Source organism: Pezoporus occidentalis, unplaced genomic scaffold (assembly GCF_034315485.1).
Source record: "Pezoporus occidentalis ecotype Australia unplaced genomic scaffold, CSIRO_AGI_Poc_V1 ctg28, whole genome shotgun sequence".
Lineage (NCBI taxonomy): Eukaryota > Metazoa > Chordata > Aves > Psittaciformes > Psittacidae > Pezoporus > Pezoporus occidentalis.
In genome coordinates, this window is record NW_026914718.1 from 7,953,563 (window position 1) to 7,969,342 (window position 15,780).

Here is a 15,780-nt window from a genome sequence, read left to right on the forward strand (position 1 = left end):
AAAGTTTGCCTTAGGAAGGTTTTGACAGCTTTGAGCAGCTTATCAAGCTTGCTGTCGTTGTTGTTCATAGAGCTGACTTGCCACAAGTGAGGTGTCCATTTTGGAGACTTTATATGGGTTAGATTTAACTGAAAGCTTTCTTGTGGGTGTTTTTAAAGGCTGAAGGTCTTTTCCTTCAGTTTTGCTGTTGTTCTCTAGATCTCACAGGTCATCCAAAAAATCTGGTGTGTTCCCAGGCTTTTTGATCTCCAGGGACCTTTGCACTATGCCAGCTTCTTAGATGTTTTCAAGGCCAGGTTGGACAGAGCCTTGGGTGGCATGATTTAGTGTGAGGTGTTCCTGCCCATGGCAGAGGGGTTGGAATTAGATGATCTTAAGGTCCTTTCCAACCCTAACTATTCAATGATTTTATGTCTGTGATATAAAGTAGCAATCTGGGGTAAAGGCTCTTCATCAGTGGCTGTAGTAATAGGACAAGGGGGAATGGGTTCAAACTTAAACAGGGTAGATTTCAGTTAGAGATAAGGAAGAAGTTCTTCCCTATGAGGGTGCTGAGGCACTGGCACTGGTTGCCCAGAGAAGCTGTGGCTGCCCCATCCCTGGCCAGGTTGGATAGGGCTTGGAGCAACCTGCTCTAGTGGAAGGTGTCCCTGCCCATGGCAGTGGCTTGGAATTGGTTGAGCTTTAAGGTTCCTTCCAACACAAACCAGTCTGGGATCCTCTGTTTCTAAACCTGCTCCTCTCCTGTCCATCTCTGTAAGGGCTCGCTGTATTGATATGCATGTGAAGGTCCCATATTCCACACTTGCCCTCTCAAGTGCGCAAAGTGCTAGTGTGTAAAGCAATTAACTTCTGTTAATTACTCAACCCATGTTTTTCCTTCAGTCTTCACAGCACATGAAGGAATCAGCACCTCACATTACTGGTGATTTATGCAGCTTTGCAAACAAGGGCAGCACAAGCTGTTTTGGGAGGCCTCTATGACTACCGTTTGACCTGCAAAATGCTTGTTCCCTATGCAGCAAAGCACCAGGAGCAAGAGCAGGTCGAGCACCAGGGGCTGGTAGTGTGATGAGGAGCAGGCGCAGCCCTTTTTTAACTGCAAGTGCACAGGTCCTACGCAGCTGTATGCAGCAGGGCTACTGCTGATGAGGACTTGGGGCATGACAGCAAAATCTTGTGGACCCCCATGGCAGTTCTTGTCAGCTGAGTATTATTGTACCTTAGAGCATCGCAGCAACCAGAGCAAAGAGCAGACTTGTGGGAATTAAGGCAAGAATGGGTGGAGATACTTGTTCTTACACAGGAATATGTATTTACCTATCTCAAATATTTACCACCACAGTATCTATGGGTAAGGCACGCAGCACAGGCTGGCTGCATGGGTGTATGTGTGAGGTTCACTCACCCTTTAAGCTGTTGAGATGCTATTTAGAAACGTGTGTGGCTCTGCTTTCTGGTAGACATGTCAGAGCAGGCATACATTTATGATGGTGAGGTCTCAACACTGGAGATTGCCAGTGCCATCCTGGAGCAGGGGTAGAACTAAAATGCCACTGGATCCATACCATAAGAAGTCCCTTCCTCACCCAAAGGGAGCTGGAGGGTTATACTTTCACCCAAATGGAGGGCTCTGTATATGTGCAAGCAGGTGCTGTGATTTCACCTCTTCATCATGATATGCAGAGGGTGAGAGCATTTAAATCTCTCCCTGACTCCCACACTTAAGCCAGCTGAAATTAAAGTTGGTGGGGAATGTACTGGGAATACTGAAGGGAGTTGGAGCCATAAGTTTTCTTGCATTCCTGGGTACTCCTGCAACTAACATTCTGTTTAGATAATATTCCTGAAACATAAAAGCTAAAATAAATCCAGCATGTGAAAATTAATAACAAGTAATTTCTCTTATGATCAGTCCAGAGGAAGCTGTCGTAAGTGTTAAGGCATTCAGACAGCTGATTTTTGTACATCAGCTCTCAAGTGAGGTATGTAGTTTACAGAGAGTGAGTGCTTAAGGTTATGTAGTCTGAGTACATGAAATAAGAGGCTGTTGAGGATGGTGGATACCATGGCAGCAAGAAAAAAGTTTACAAAGTTCATTTCCTAAGTGCTCCTTCTTAGCACTTTACATTTTCAAATTGCAGTGTAAACATTTAATTCTCACTGCACCCTGGTTTAAAGTTGCTGAAATGAAGAGAGTTCTTTGCTGTGCAGGAAGCCAAGAGCAGATTTGAGATTAAAACGTGAAAGTGCCTGGTTCCTGGCCTCAAGCTCAAGTCCTTCTGATGGGATTTAAGAGGTTTCACATGCACAAGAAGTGCATTGTCTTATTCTTGTCAAAGCACAGATTCTTCTCAGACTTTCAGAAGAAGGCATTGCTAGTCTTTTTAAGAAGGCACTAAATCTTCTCTGCTCCTGCAAGGCCCAGTTAGATGAGAAATAACTCATTAATACTTCAAGCAGAAAATGTGTCTTTGGCAATTAAGGACTATAAAACAAGTCAAATCCTAGTAATGGGTTGAGGCAAGGACTAAAAAGATTTGCTTTTGGAGCTGGAGGAGTCAATATGCAAGAAAACACCCATACTCTGTTTTCAGATATCAAGGATTTGGCTAAGGTTTGAAAGCCCATTTTTGTTGTTGTTCTCATTTGTCTACGTGGTTCTTCTCTGTTTACTGATTTCTTAGCCCATGGTTCATGAAAGTATTTCCATACCCTTTGGAGAAGTTTTTTTTCATCATGGCAAGGTGATTGCATATATCATAGATGTCCTCAAATGGTGACATAAGCTTTCAATTATTTCAAGATTTGCTGTGGGTGCAGAAAACTTTCAGAAAGGGCTTATAGACTGCATGGCATGAGGAATACACTTCTTGGCTTAATTCCCAGGGACAAAGATGATTTGCTGGCAATGTAAAGAAGGGTCACCAAGATATCACTTGAAGGAGTCTGAAGTTGTTCTGTAATCAGAGAAGAGCTACGCAGATCCCACAAACAAGTGGCTACTTTATCTGCCATTGAGGTTGTTCGCATGCCTCAGACTCTATACACTAATTAGGCTGTGTTTTTTCAGTGGCTGAAATGTGCATTTCCCATTATTTGCATCATGATTCCTCACTTTACAGAAAGGCCCAGATCTTCAATGTAACCACTTCCAGGGCAGTGGTGGAATCTCTGTCCCTGGAAGTGTTCACAAACTGTGTAGCCGAGGCCCTCAGTAACATGGGTTAGTGGTGGCCTTGGCAGTGCTGGGGCAGTGGCTGGACTTGATCTTAAAGGTCTTTTCCAACCTGGCAGATTCTGTGAATAGCAGCAAATACCTGATTTCAAAAATACCCAGGAGCACAAAGTTGAAATACATTACACAGACATTTCGTCCCATTCAGAAGGGATATTTGGTTCATATTCCAGCTCTCCTCTAACTCTCCTGTGCTGATCTGCAGCTAGTTTGTCTCTCTGGTTAGTCTCACCTCTATGCAGCTGTTTCAGACTGGTGTCCATCCATCCCTTGCAGGTGAAGAACGCAGTTAGCAAGCACCTTTGAAACATGCCCTCTGCAGGCTGGGCAAGATCACGCAGAACACAGTGGCAGAGAGGCAATGAGGGAACAAACTTCTCCAGCAGGTTATTCTCTCCTGAGCTGTGTTTTCTCCCAAGATGTCTAGTCTGCTGCCTGATTTGACATAATCTATTGCATAGCCACAGCCTGTGTTATGGGGCAGCCAAGTGATATCCCTGGCCAGGATTCCCATCTGGTTTTTGAGGCAAGGAATTCACACTGCGTGGTTCTCTTTATCAGCTGCATGCAAACTGTGTGCTGTCTTGCAGCCCCCAGAATTTCCTTCACCTGTCTCTTTTATTTCTCTTTGTCTCTCAGTGCTGTTCATATTTCTTTCCAAATGATGAAGTACTTGGCCAGGAACATATTTTAGTTACGGAATACCAGAGGGATTTTTGTCAACATCTCCCATCTATGGAAGTTACAGTTTTATATGGGTAGAGGAAATTTAACCGTGTCACTGGAAATAATAACTCTTGTGACATAAAAAGATGCTATTTATTATCTTCATCATCCTTCCAGCAGATGGGTTCAAAGTCATGCCAAGGTTAAAGATACTGTGTGCATACTGTTGGTAGAGTATGTTTTAGTTCCATAACTGTGATGAGCCTGATTGACAGTGGTCTATGCAGAATGTTTAAAAACTTTTCCATATGACTAGGAAGTCAGGAGTTGACAAATTTCCCCAGTGTTTATAATTAAACCCTAGAAGAAGATATTAAAACAGTTACTGGTTTCTGTGTTGTGGTCAATATTAAGATTTATTGACTTGAGAACCAATATTGACTGAGAGAAAACTAAGCTTTGTTTTTCCCCTAAGGCCTACCAAGTCTGGATGTTGTCTGAAAACAGAAGGTTGCATGTTATAGACATCCAGTAGCATCCTTTTCCAAGAGTTTCTTTGACTTTCAGAATGACTCCAGAGTTTGTTATAATGTTTGTTACAATGCTTTACAGAAATTAGCAATACAGTGTTGCTTTAAAGAGTCTTTTAATTGTGGACATACCCCTTTGACATGCAATTGTTGGGGTTGCGTAGAGTGCATGAAAATGCTGTATTGGTAGCCTAAGGGAGGGAGAATTGTGTGTTCAGTGGGTACAAAATGAACAGCAGCAACATGAGTTTCTTGCGCTGTCCTACTGTTTCCATCTTGGGCTGTGGCAACATAGCTTGCTGAATTCCAGTCAGTATTGTCCCTGTATCCAGATACAGAATTACTGCAGACAATGTGGTGACTGTTGTGACACGGACTGCTCTTTCCAGGGAAGCACAAAAATGCACCTGAACTCATTCCAGGTCATTCCTCTTGCTTTTGTGTTACAAGTTTTATCATTTAAAAACATCAGGTGCCTGAAAGAACAGCTTGAGCCAGGAAAGTCAGAGATCAGAGCCTGATCTCATAAACCAACATATTACGTGACTATCACTCCTACAGATACAGCATATGTATTTTTGCCTGCTTCTGACTGTTGCCTGAATTATATACATAGCTAAAGATCTGAGCACTGCTATTTTTTTAAACAATCTCTATGAAATTAATCTCTTGCAGATGCTGGCTCGAGGCTAGCAGCATCCTTCATTTGCAAGCTCAAGGTACAAATAAAATTCTTAAGTCTGCTTTCCATTCAGATGTGAAGAGAGCCTTCCAGTTTGACATGAACAAACTCTTTGATTCATCTTTTGTCAGTGGTGAGAGTGGGGCTAGTTCAGCTCACAGGGCTCTAGACAGAGTTGTATTTCACAAAGCAGGCCAATAACCCACTCACCAGTTAGACCCAGTGAAGTAGTTTACCTAGGAGTTTTTCACGCCTCCCTTCCTTGGCAGCTTGGAGCCTGTCAAATTACACGGTCAGACTGAATTCAGGCTTCGTGTTGGCTCAGCAAAATGAATGCGTTGTGAGCTAAGGGTGGAACAACCAAGAGAGGTTTACTATGCTTACGTGCAATAGGAGCAAAACCAATTTTTGTAACATGGAGTGTCAACTGCAAGAAAACCAGCTTTATCTTAAGATTAATGCTATGTCTGAAAGCTGGCAGAGAGGTATGTGGTTTAGTTTTCAGGGCTTGTATTGGTTTTGTCCTTTTCCCTTGTAGTGTCCATTGCCTGCTTTGAATGGGAATGTTCTGCAGTCGCAGTGACGCCTTGCTTGTCCTTTTGGCTGAGGAAAATGCATTATGTACTGGTAGCTAGTGTTTCCAGAAAACAGTAATAACTTATTACAGAGATACCAGAAACCAGTTTCCTCAATATTAGCAATTTTTAGTGTTCCCTTATTTACCTTATAGGCATGAATACTGTCTGTGTGAAAAGAGTACCCTTTTTTTTGGTTGACCCTTTGTTTTCCACTTTTGCAGTACAGGTGTGACAGTGATGGAGGAACACGTTTACAGGTCTGTGGGGCTGCTGGAAAAAAGGTCCCTCGCTGGGCTGTTCACAAAGTGAATCATTAGCCTGACTGTAACAATAAATACCACCAAAAGAGAACATGCAAGGATTTATCCAAAGGTCACATTCACCCAGAAGGTTTCTCTGCTGAAAGAAGCTCACAGCTGTGTTAAGATTAAAGAGTGTCAGAGAACCATCATGCATGTGATTTTTTCACCCTGAGTAAAATATGAGCTGTTTGTGTAACAGCCCCATCTGAGAGATGCTGCTGTCAGACTACCTTGGGGCTGTCATATGTATTTCCAGTGGGTTTTTAGCGTTTGGGAATAATCTTGACTTTGATGCATTTATCTGACACATCCTAAACTCCTGCAATGCCCAGGAGGAGATCTTCCTCCCACTATTCTGAGTACTTTGATAGTCACTCAGAGAAAGGAAGTTTAACTGGAACAGCCCAGACAAATGACTGAGGTCAAAGTTATCCCAAAAATGGAAGTAGCCTGAACAAATCACTTGCCTTCTCACTTGAATGTGCTTAACACACAGGGGGCCAGGCTGTGATGTGACAAGCATTTTACCTGCAGCAACGGGCAGCTGCTTGGGTGAATAGTTGCTGATGGGATTCAGTCAAGACCCTTCTGTGGACTTTTATGCATGCATTTAAGGACACAGTCATGTAGTTGCAATGTGCAGCAACACCTCTGTTGCTAATCTCGTTAACCAGCTTCTCCATTCATTGGTAACATTTTAAAGTCAGGAATAGAGTCAAGAGTTTAATACTGATTTAATCAAAGATTTTTGCCTTTAGTGGTATAGGGCACAGTGTAGCCCGTGATTGCATGATGTCTCTCTTGGTCTCTTTCTGGCAGATAGTATGGGTTTTCTCCTTGCTTACTGATAGTGGCCCTGGATCTCTGACCTCAGAGAGGGCACCTCGTGCTTTCGGGACCATGCATTCTTGTTCTCAGCAATGACAGGCCACCCGTAGATGCTGTGGGAAAATGCTGTGGTGGCAGAGAAGGACACATGGAGTGTTGCTGTACTGAATGTTCCTTGAGAAGCAGTTGTGGCTGTTGTTGCATCTGTGGGCAGTAACTTCTGACATTTGTGTTGCAGAACACCGGAGAAATGCCATGTGAAAGTTTAATATAATTTTAATTGCCCTTTGTCACTTCCTACCCACAAGTCATTTCATTCTTTATCAGGGGACTCCACATTGGTGGATGTGAGGGAGAGAAGATCTGCTGGTCTCTCCTCCTAGGTTTCGACTGGGAGTTGATTTTTCTGGAAACACTCAGTGGCACGTTCTTCTCTGTGTTTTAGAGAAGCATCAAGTGATCACCTCATGAGAAATGGACCCCACTGGGGACTACACACCAGATTGTAGGCAAATATCGTGACAGCCCAGCGAGAACTCTCTAGCAGCCAGTTAGCGGATTATGTACTTACAACCAGTGGGGTTAGAAGTGACCTTCAGGCTGATAGCTCTCTCAGCAGTGAAGCCATGTTGGTTATTTGGATCATCTCTGAACCTGCTTTCTGTCTCTGTGAGTTCACATGGTTCTTATGTTGACTTGATCTGGAGAGTCACATAAATGATTGCGGGTTGTTATAAGAAATGGGTTTCCATGTGTGCTAGCCTTCAAATAGGGAAGGCTGCCATGAAACACAACATGAGGAGAAAGGAAAACACCTGAGGCTGAATTGGTGTCATGGTTCTATTTTAATTCTGAAAAACCTAAGTCTATATCCAAAATACCTTAACTCTGTTGTCTTAGATCTTAGTGGACCTTAGTCAAAAGCAGAGCACACAGCTTTTGGCACAAAACCCAGAGGATTTTCTGTTGGCTTTTTTTCTCTGGTTTCATATAAAGGTGGTCTAGTCATAATGAAGGAGAACAGTAGCTGCTTCAATGTGATATTTCTCTGTGTTATTATGGCACTGAATAGAAAACCTGTAGGTAATATGGTGACATAGTTAGTTGTAGGCCAGTTAGACACAGGAGAAGACCAGAATCCCATCGCAACGAAGTAATCCCTTTTCTTCTGGTGCTCAAGGGCTTTCATTTTAAATCTCCAAAGTTTTTAAGTAAGCATAAAAATGTTTTGACACCTTTAGGTGTCACTGCTGTAGTCTATCCAACTCCACTTCCATGCCCATCAGTGTAGAGTTTTGCAGATGCACCTGTTGTACCAAAGGCTGAAATCATGTGCGTGAACCTCTACTTCAGAATTTATTTTGCATCTCTTTTATAGAATCATAGAATTATAGAATAGTCAGGGTTGGAAAGGACCTTAAAATCATCAAGTTCCAACCCCCCTGCCATGGGCAGGAACACCTCACACCAAACCATGTCATCCAAGGCTCTGTCCAACCTGGCCTTGAACGCTGCCAGGGATGGAGCATTCACATCTTCTTTGGGCAACCCATTTCAGCTCCTCACCACCCTCACAGTAAAGAACTTCCTCCTTACATCCAATCTAAACTTACACTGTTTAAGTTTTAACCCGTTACGTTTTGTCCTATCACTACAGTCCCTAATGAAGAGTCCCTCCCCATGATCCTTGTACATCCACCCTTCTTCTCTATGTCCCTCTGGCACTCTGGCTCTACTGATGATTGCTTGCAAAGGAAAAAAAAAGAACAAAATCTCTCTTTAGAAAGAAATTTTGAAGCATTGACCTTCTTCTGAACTTTACATCATAGTTTCCATTGGCTGTCATGCTTGGAGTGGTTTGAAGTTTCCTGGCTGCTTATCCATTGGCTCAGCACTGGGGTTTTCACTTTGTCTTCATTGCCCAATTAGTGGGCAGAGAGCAGGAATGTGCTTGTGGAGGGGCTTGCTGGCTTGCTCTGCTGGGTTTAGGTCTCCAGTGAACTCAACAGCTTTGCTGATGTTTCTCTCTTGAGCTCATGGCAGTATTGCTGGGGAGCATGTTTTATGGAAGACAAGTAGGAGGTGCGGGCTGTAGAGGTTAGGTTTGGCACCTTTTTCAGTTTGATGACTGAGGTGATGAGGTTAGCACCAGCTTTCTGAGTCCCTGTGAGCTGGGCAGAGTTCCCTGCTGAGGCCAGCGGCTGGGTGCTTGACCTGCAGCTCAAAAGTATTTGCCACTTAGCTGACCTCTGGTGCCTGTTTTCTGACTTGCATGCTGTGTGACTCCTGTGATGACTGAAAACAGCAATAGAAGTGGATTTAGAATGAAAAGGTTCATTTCTGCAATGTGGTCTTTCAGAGTGCCATGGGTTTTCCAACACAGGTGTCTGAGAAAAGTGCTGCTCCAGGGGCCAGAGGTGTTCGCAAACCAAAGGTGTTTGGAGTGCAAATTCCTACAACAACCTTTTTGTTGTAGGAATTTGCACTCCAACCAGAATATGAAGCTTTTGGAAGTTCCCTGGAGATAAGGCCATGAGTGTGACTGACAATGCAAGTGGGATAACTCAATGGAGACATTTGACTGTTGCTGTGTAAGTGGAAGTCAATATACAGGGACTATCCCTTTGTGGTGCAGTACATGCAGAGAGCTGGGACCATGTATTGCTGGTTGTTACTGGCTTCAGGGAATGCTCTCAGTTACAAGCCTGTGGTACGGCAATTTCTGTTGCCCTACTCCACTTTACATTAGCACAAAGTTAGACCTTAATGGCGCAGTTTTCATCTGTCTCACTGCAGGTGAGATGATTTGCTTGAGGCCACCCCAGGAAATCGTACATGCAGGTTCACATGTCTATTCAGGATTAATAGAGAAGTGTGTGTTTAAGCCTACCCTAGAGTGCTGTGCAACAGCATGCAATGAATCATAGGGCCTGTGACTTCTGCTGTGGAAAACAATAGAGTTATTTCATTTGGTAATACAATAATATTAACAGTAATTATAAAGAATTGTAACAGTAAAGAAGAATTGCTCTTAGCCAAGCCCTTATTTTCAACCTTTAGCCTGACATTTCCTGATTTGTTTCATGAATGGAAAAACATCTTTGGGTCACTTTATTGCACAGAAAACAGGAAAAAAAAAATACATGCTGGGTTTGTCATTATTACTGATGTAGTGTAGTCAGTTTAACAGATTTTTCATAAAGTTGCTGGAAAACTGCTGCTGTTTTATTTCAGATGATAGGAGGGAACAGCACTTGTTTCTTCCGTTGTCAAGACAAACTCTCCATTCTGAATGTCACCCCTAATGACCCTATTTTTGACCTGGATAGCTCAGGTCTGATTAATCTAAAATGACACAGCCAGGACATTTGATAAATACTATACAAGTAATGTGATAACAGCGATGAGGCAGGGGCATCTTCCATCTCCGCACATATTCCACGCTGCTTTTGGAAGTCACATGAAGCAGACTGTGTGCTATGCTTGCCCTTTGAGGAGGGCTGGGATTTGGAAAGGCCAGATAGCAAGCGTCTGTGGTGCTCCAGGCAGCATCAGAGGAAGCTTTAGGAAGCATGGTTATCTGAGAAATACAGTTTATATATCATTCTGTGGTCGCAGGGTGTGATCTGTACGTTCTGTTCACCCTCAGGAACTCACTGGAAGTAAAAATAAAGAATGAGAGAAGCTCTGCCTACCACGCAGAAATGGTCTGAGGCATGGCTTGATAGCAATGAAGTGACTTGTGAAGCAGCAGGATGGAGTCAGAGTCAGCTCTGCCATTCTTCCCTGATGACTCACATGTTTTGTGGGACAAATCGCTTCCCAAATTGTTGCCATTCCCTTGCCTCCCCATAACTGGGTCCCTAAGGGGAAGGTAGAGGTTTCTTGGCTGGATCTGCCCATTGCCTTGAACTTGCAAAAGGACAAATGTAAGACTTGGTGTCATTTCTCTCTTCCATCCCCACAGATGTGAGATCTGACCATCAATGCAAATAATTTTAACTGCCTCTGGTTTGAATCGAGCCTGGGGCTGAAAGCTGTGAGCACTGTGCAAGGTGTAGTAAATGAAATGGTGACTTCCCTTTGTTACTAGATACTTAAATAAATGATTAGAAACAAAGCAGCATCCTCAGCAGAAGCTGTGTAAAGATGCTGGGAGTCTTTCCCCACCTGTACAGCAGGATCATTGTCAATTCTCTGTGGAATTTCTTGTTAAATAGGAGATTGTAATACCAGGGTTCTTACCCTGGCATTGTAAATACAAACTTCAGGATATTTTTCAAGTTAAAAAGGACACAAGCTGCACAAGCTTAGCTGAGAAAAATTGCGTTTCAAGCTACTTTGACTTAAAAAATATTTACTGTAATAGCACATGAATGTAGTTATGCTTTAAGGCTGTAAATATTTTTTGCAGTGCATTGACTCGTGCTACGCATTTTGGGGCTCTGAATTGCCCATGGACTTGGGTGTGAAATGGAGAATGAAAACAGATCATGGGAAAATTAGATGCTTTTGAGACTTACCTGCTGTTCTCAGGCATTGAGGCTGCTTGCTATCACTGCAACTTCTGATTGGCATGAAAAACTCCAAGTGGTAGGTTGACTATGAGACCACCATGGTTCCCTGCTGAGCCTCCCTAATCAACTGACCAGCTGCCTAGCTGGAAGATGTTTCAACCCAGCTCTTAGTGTTGCTGGGCCGAGCTGCTCAGCCAGGCAGCAAGGGACCAAGTCCGAGCAGGCTTATAGTGTCCCCAAAGCAGAGGTTCAACACTGCTGTCCTTCACAGCTTCTTGTTCCTCTTGCTGCCATATTTCTAAAATGGCAGGGTTTCAAAGCAGAGTTGGGAAAAGACTTGGTTTTCATGTGACTTCTGAAGATGGATACAAGCTCTGTATCTGTCAGATGTAGGACAGTTAGGAGGAACAATCTCATAAATTGTCACTGGTGAGACTATGATGGTATGTGATATTATTCCACTGTTGAAAACAAATATAATGTATTACTGCAGAGCCAGATTCAGGGCTAGGAAAGTTGGGTAAAGATCCTTGCCTAGGGCTCTCTGTGAATCTCTGCTGTTTCTAGTGAAACTGAACTGATTTATGGTTGTGTCAGGAAACTAGAAGTGGCCCGACATAGATCCAGATCCAGAGGCAAATGTCCTTAAAATTGAGTGTTCCATTGTGTGTATGTGCAGATATGTGTATGGGGGATGGAGAATGCGTTTAGCTTGTTACTAAATTGGAACAGATGTCGGATCTGGAATTGGAGATTTTGGTTCTTCTCCTTTTCTTGTGGAAACAATGCAAAGCTATCTTTTCAGCTGGCAAGTTGTAGCTGGTGTGTGGCTTTGGTCTCAGCTTTGTTACCCTCCAAGCTCTGAGGTTTCTCTGAACTGAAACACAAAATACAGTTCAAATGTTAGGATCTCAGAAAACCGAAATGGAAATAGAGGTTGGTAATGCTGATAATTCTACGGACAGAAACCTTTCAAAGTCCCTTGTGCTTCAGTACTGTTATTCTAAATGGGTCAGACTGAGTAGGCAGCTCAAGATCATATAGCAAAAAATAGATGAACTGCTTCTGCTACATGTGATAGAACTGAAAATGAGACTATGTTTTCTTAAGACTTAATCCTCCTATTCGCTATTTTGAATCATGGCTAAGAAAAATCCTGTATGAAACAAACGGACAAAACCAGCATGCAAGAGAGAAACTAATGAACGTACATACTGAAAAGGAACATTTTATTCTCCCCAAGTAATTCATGCCATTTTATGGTTTATTTGAAATGAAGTAGTCTGTCCTGGCGGGATAGTGAGCAACTTGGCACATGTGTTCAGTTGCATCCATGGAGAAAAGAAACAGTTCTTTCTGGAAGAAAGTCAGTATGTGAGTATGAGAGAACTTTTTCAGAGCTGGTCGTGTAGGGTGAGACGTCAAAAGCAGCTGGTGCTGGCCAACCATACCTGGCACTATAGACAAACACAATTTCAACAGAGCTTCAACAGGGATGGAGTTATACCAGCACCAAGAGTTTCTGGAAAATCTTAACCATGAAAGAGCCTTCTCTTCTCAAGCCAGGCTGTGTCCTCCTGTAACCAGCTTTTCAGGAGAAAAGGAGAAGTTGGCCTGAGGTTAACCACCACATGCCCAGCTGGGACCAGCTCAGAGATGGCAAATGTAGAAATGCTTAAAGTATACTCCTTAGCCAAAGCAAGAGCTATTTGCTTAATTAATTAATTAATTAATTCGCCCTTTAGCAATTTCTTAGAATTACAATTAGTCATTTCCAAGTTCTACCTACTGTTTTTATTTATCTATAACACCAAAAAGCTTTATTCATAGGGTTAATATCCAAGGGTGCTGGTGTCACGCACGGATCAGAACCTCATTGCTGCCCTCAAAAAAGTTTTAAGTTTTAAAGACTTATGTTGTCTAGCTTTGAAGAGTTCATGACAGTCTGTCCTGTACAGTATTATGCATTGCTCTGCCAGTACTAAGTTTTTCATTTGATAAAGAACAGGTCTGCTTCGCTGCTACAGCTTCCCCATCAAATTTCTTCCTCCACTAACATTTCAATGGGATTGAAAAGTGGGTGTATTAAGAAGCAGAGAGAGGAAACCATAATGAGGTGTCTGTAATATTTCCTATCTTCAGGTGTCATGTTCTCCAGCCTTTCTCCTTGCGCTTGAGAAACATAAAGTTGGATCTCACTCAGTAGAGTAAGGTCAGAATGCTGCTTACATGGAGTACCCCGTGGGGTTGAAAGCACACACAGCAAGAAGTTTGTTTTAGGACTTACTAGATGGCATGCTGCCTTGGAAGGCAGTGCTGTAGTATAATCATCAGGATGCCTTATAAAAACAGATCTGAGGGAGTACAAAGGCAAGCTATTTGCAATGGACAGCAATACATTTTATATTGAGCGTACACAACCAAGGTATTTTTCTGTACTTCTGAGCACATCTGTAGACACCCCTACAACTGTGTACCCGAGGAAGTTCTCTCTTCCCAATCTGAAATAAAGACCAAACAGTAACAGCATGTGGGCATAAAAATTAATGTGACGGTTCACGTAAAAAGGGGGGGTATGTAATATTCTGGTTTACTGAGTTTCATTTCTAACCATTTAATTCTGACCACCTCAAGTCTTCCTGCACTTTAACTTAACAACAGCCTTTTTGTCACTTCCCATCATGAAAATCGCACAGCGTTTCTGTGAGATGATAAACAGGTGTTACTTTTCATTCTGGCAGCAATGGCATTTTGGTGCAGGATGAAATAATCCTATCATTAAATAAGAAGCTCACAGTGGTGTCGTGAAGCTTAATTTGTTTGGAAAATGCTTTGCAGTATTCAGATGAAAGGCACTCTGGATATTCAAAGTATTATTACTGCACAGCTGGTGGTCTACACACTGCAGATGTTTATTCCATGCTGTTGCATGGTTACTTAAGTGGCTTCTTAGTGCAGATGTTCACAAGTGAGCATGCACAACCTCCTCTGCCTATGTTTCTTGACACGGATTTTATTGCTGCTTGACTTTTGATCTTGGAAAGAATATTCCTTCACTGGTGAGGTGCTACGTGTGTGTGTGACTACGTCCCTGTTGGTTCAGCCCCCATTGCAAACAAGAGCATCTGCAGATATTTACTGTGGGCCTTTCTCTTTAGCCTCTATTTCCTTCTGTGGCTTTTAGTCATTCCCACAGTGTTCGACTCTGGGGACTCTGCCTCTTCTGTTAATACTCCATCACCATCACTCACTTCATGCAGGCGTGATGATTCCCTTTGTACTCTTTGCCCAGATGGGATCAAGAGCTTCACTGCCTCTTGATTTTTTCTTTCCATGGCTGCTGCTACTGTTACATAAAGGGGTCTCTAAGAACTTCTGGGCTGCCATTCACAATAATATAATCTCTCTGAGAAGATTTCAAGATAAGATGAAATTTCTGCATGTATGCAGCTATTCTTTCCTTGCAAGTGGAGAGAGGTAAGGTCTGACTGCAGCTGACATCCATTGAGTGTGCTGAACATGCACAGATCTCCATGGAGGTGTTACATGATTTCATCAACCCATAAGGCAAGAGAACTAATGTTAAAATTTAAGTTCCTCTTGTTTTGCTGTAATTCCAGCAAATGTCCAGATACCCAATGCAATAAATACAAGGGCAGCTGAGGAAACAAGACTTATGTGTAACCTGAAGTGCAATGCATATTGCATTACTGACCTAGGAGCAGAAAATGGGTGAATTTGTACACATGCACACACACAGAGAAAGAGGAAAATACAGCAGAGTGGTACTGCTTCTGGATAGCATAGATGTTATTTACAAGATTCACATGGAAGGAGGATTTGATAAAACATACTTGAGTGTTTCTTCTGAAGTATTTTGAAAAATAGGTCTCTTGACAGCATGTTCAAGACCCACTATCTTGCAACTCAGAAGAATGAGTCCTGGCCACTTATCTCTAAAGAGACTGTGAGAAGGCAGAAGCTTAAAGCTGACTACATTTAGACAGGAAACTTCAGAGAGCAGGGTGAAATCGCATCACTTTCTGTAGCACTGGGAAAGGATTGGTGACAGTCAACATGGCTTCACTAAGAGCAAATCATGCCTGACAAATTTGGTGGCCTTCTATGGTGGGGCTGTGGTGTTAGTGGATAAAAGTGCCTGATGTAATCTACCTTTGATACATTCCTTTGCTCATTCTGATTAGGTAACTCATCTGAAATCTTGTCGTTGTATGGGTAGCATTTGGACGCCTGTTGTCTGATTCATGGTGATGTGAGCATTCGTGATTTACTACTGCTTGGTAACAAAAGTTTAATTTGCACATGATAAAAGCCGCATTAAATCACTGGCCCCTGATTAGCAGCTGAAAATCAATCAGGAGGGGCTTTTGCTCCTGCCTCTTTGGCTTGAGATTGAAACATTTCATGCAGTAGCTCTG

General features: G+C 42.7%; 1 protein-coding gene across 7 annotated transcripts in view; it reads left to right on the top strand.

Annotated features, from left to right (window-relative positions):
• The window catches only part of BMPER (BMP binding endothelial regulator), a 144,835-nt gene that overhangs the window by 110,941 nt on the left and 18,114 nt on the right, over positions 1-15,780 (top strand). The gene's annotated exons all lie outside the window — the stretch shown is intronic.